The following is a 3209-nucleotide window of genomic DNA, read 5'->3' on the forward strand; positions in this document are numbered from 1 at the left end:
ACCCAATTCCCCAATATAAAAATACAAAACACAAACACCCTTTTATCCCAACCAATGTCCCAAAGTTTTCCCACTCTTGAATGACACTCACACTCACTAGCCTAAGCCAATCAAAGATCCAAATTAAGGACATTTATTGTTTTCCGCTTTAAGGCTTGTAATGTGCTAAAATAAGAACAAGTGGGTCAAGCGTAGGCTCCATAGGCTCAAAATTGGCTAACAATGGAAGATAAAAGGTAAGGCTTTTTGGGTAAGTGAGCTAATGAAATGATGGCCTCAATCATATAAATGCATGAATACACAAAATAATAGACATAAAGAATCAAACAAATCAAAGATTACAATTATAAGAAGAGAATAATGCACACAAGAAGGAAAATAAGTGGTTATAAGATGTAACCACACCATTAGGCTCAAATCTCACAAGCTTGTGTTCTTAGCTCAAAAACTCATAAAAAGAGAATAATACACACAAGAATGGAAAATAAGTGGTTATAAGGTGTAACCACACCATTAGGCTCAAAACTCACAAGCTTGTGTTCTTAGAAATCCTTGAAAAATTTCATTATTTTGACTAAGCTTATTGTGTATACATATGCAAAAATTAAGAAAATGCAAGTAAAAATCCTAAAATCTTAAAATGAAATGAAAAAGTGTTGGGATTAGAAACTTGTCACCCAAAATCGTCGAACGGTCGGACGACCTCCCCACACTTAAAAGTTTGCACCGTCCTCGGTGCATTGAAGGATGAGCAAGGTGGATGGGTTGCTACAATTGATGAGTTCCTCAAATGGTAGTGCAATAATTGATGAGCTCCTTCAAAAGGTTGTGCGGATGACTTGTTTGTTGCCCCATTTAAAAGCTTTTCCTTTCTTCTCTCTTGGTGGCCAACCTAAAAGGGAAGGAAAGAAGAACGACAATTATGCCTACAACAAAGATATCAAAGAAAGTAGAACGTAGGACGGGGCTAATGCCAAATAAGAGTATGATTCCCTACTACATGTTAGCTAAGCATGTGAGTGAGAAAACAATGTAAGCTAAGGCATGTCATTAAGCTCGATGCAAGAGTAAAGTTAAGGCATGAAGAGTGTATTGAGCATCAAGTTCACATAAGAAGAAGTGGGTCATGAAAGACAATATGAGGTCATATCAATGCACAAAGACATAAGAGTCATACAAGATGAAACATTGATTTAAAAGTTTCATCACCCAACAATATTAAACAAATCAAGAAGCACCAAAATAATGTAAGGAATTCTCAACAATTGAGTAGGAAGATGCAACACCATTATTAAAATGACTTAGAAAAAAAACGAAAACATGCTACAAAAACTAAATGAAAATGGGAAGAGTAGAAGTATGCGAATGTGATAAGCAAAAGAAAATGGAAGGGGAGAAAAAAAACTCTTTTTTTTTTACCGACGCGTGCGCGTCATGTGTGCTTACGCGTCGATGTGCATATTGGTTGAAGGACGCGTACGCACCAGGTGCGCACACGCGTGCATCGAGTTAGGCCGGAGGCATAATGTCGGCCCAAGTCTGGCACAACTCTCGGGTAAAAGTACCGGGGGTGCAGATTGTGCAATCGACGCGCGCGCGCATTGCGAATATAAGATCATGTGCGCGTACGCGCCAGGTGCGCGCACGCGTGCATAGACTTGTGCTTCAGGCCCAATGTTTGCACAGTGCAGGCCGAACTCTCGGGTTTTTTGGCTGGAGGTGAAATTTGGCATCCACGCGTACGCGTACAGTGCGCGTGTGCGTGGGTGGTCAAAACATGCTCAGGTGCGCGTACGCGTCATGTGCGCGAACGCGTGGATGGTGTTCTGTTTTTCAAAAATTTTTGCTATGTTTTTTGCACCAATCCAAGCATTCCAAACCTCCAAGCTACTACCAAAACACCCTAAAACTTTATTTGACATGTTAAAATACTAATTAAACTCATCCAACTAATCTAAACATGAAATTAAACTAGTTCTACCAATATGTACAAAAGAGAAAATGAAAAGATTTTACCATGGTGGGGTGACTCCCACCTAGCACTTTTGTTTATTGTCCTTAAGTTGGACTTATGGGGAGCTCCTCATCAAGGTGGCTTGTGCTTGTACTCATCTTGGAACTCCCACCAATGCTTGGTTCTCCATTGTGCCCCAAGATTTCTTGCGGATTGAGCCAAGTGTTGATGGAGTTCTTCACAAGCTTGGGGCTCCCAAAGTTGATCCTCTTCTTGTGATCCGGGGTCCCACACTTTATTTTCACACCCGTCTTGAAGTTGATCATCCTTATTAGTCCATCCGGGTAGTGAATAAGGTGAATTCTCTATGAAATGCCCAACAATCCTCCTAGACCCATCTATTTGAGCACTACTCCAACCTTTATATCTCATGTTTGATGCATTAACCATAATGAGCCTTGATATGCAACGCCGACCAAGAAACATCTTTCGCTTACGCTTCATCCCACAAAGCATCCTAAGTTGACCATCCGTTTCAAGCAAGCCATACTCAAGCGGGACAATAAAGCTAATAGAAATGAATTTTACTCACTCAAGTGAAGGAGTAGATGACAACCTAGGCAAGAGATGCTTTCAACGATCTTGACAAAGCGTATTCCTCTCCCATCCTTCTATTTCTAAGGACTTCCACCTCTTCACAAGATTTCTCTAATTCAATCCTTTGTTCATCAATACTATCTAAGCATTTTCCCTTAATCAAACTATAATTGGGAGGGTGAAAGAAGTTTACCTCCATAACATTTTCAAATGCACCGGGAGAAGGTTCTTCAAGTTCAAAGGATTCTCCACCACTAGGACTTAATGCTTGCTCTTCATTGCCATGGGAACTCAATTCTTGCTCTATCCTATCCAAGTCTTCATATAGAATATGCCTTGGAAGGTGTGCACTTTCCTCCCTAGCATCAATTTCAATCATCTTGGAGGGGTTTTCTTCAACTCTATGTTCCCATGGAGGCTCCGCATCTCCTAAGTCTTCTACCACTTCTTCCTTGTCTTCAACAATTAAAGCTTCCTCCAATTGTTCCAATACAAAGCAACTTCCTTCATTTCCCACCGGAATTTCCAATCTCTCCTTCATGCTATGTTCTTCATTTAATTCTCCATATGTAGCCATGGGAGTTTCTTGAGTGTTCAAGCATTGGAATGCTAATTGATTTGTTACCGCATCCAAGGCGGCCATGAAATTTTGCACATC

The sequence above is a fragment of the Arachis duranensis genome, chromosome 6, assembly GCF_000817695.3.
Source record: "Arachis duranensis cultivar V14167 chromosome 6, aradu.V14167.gnm2.J7QH, whole genome shotgun sequence".
NCBI classification, from domain to species: domain Eukaryota; kingdom Viridiplantae; phylum Streptophyta; class Magnoliopsida; order Fabales; family Fabaceae; genus Arachis; species Arachis duranensis.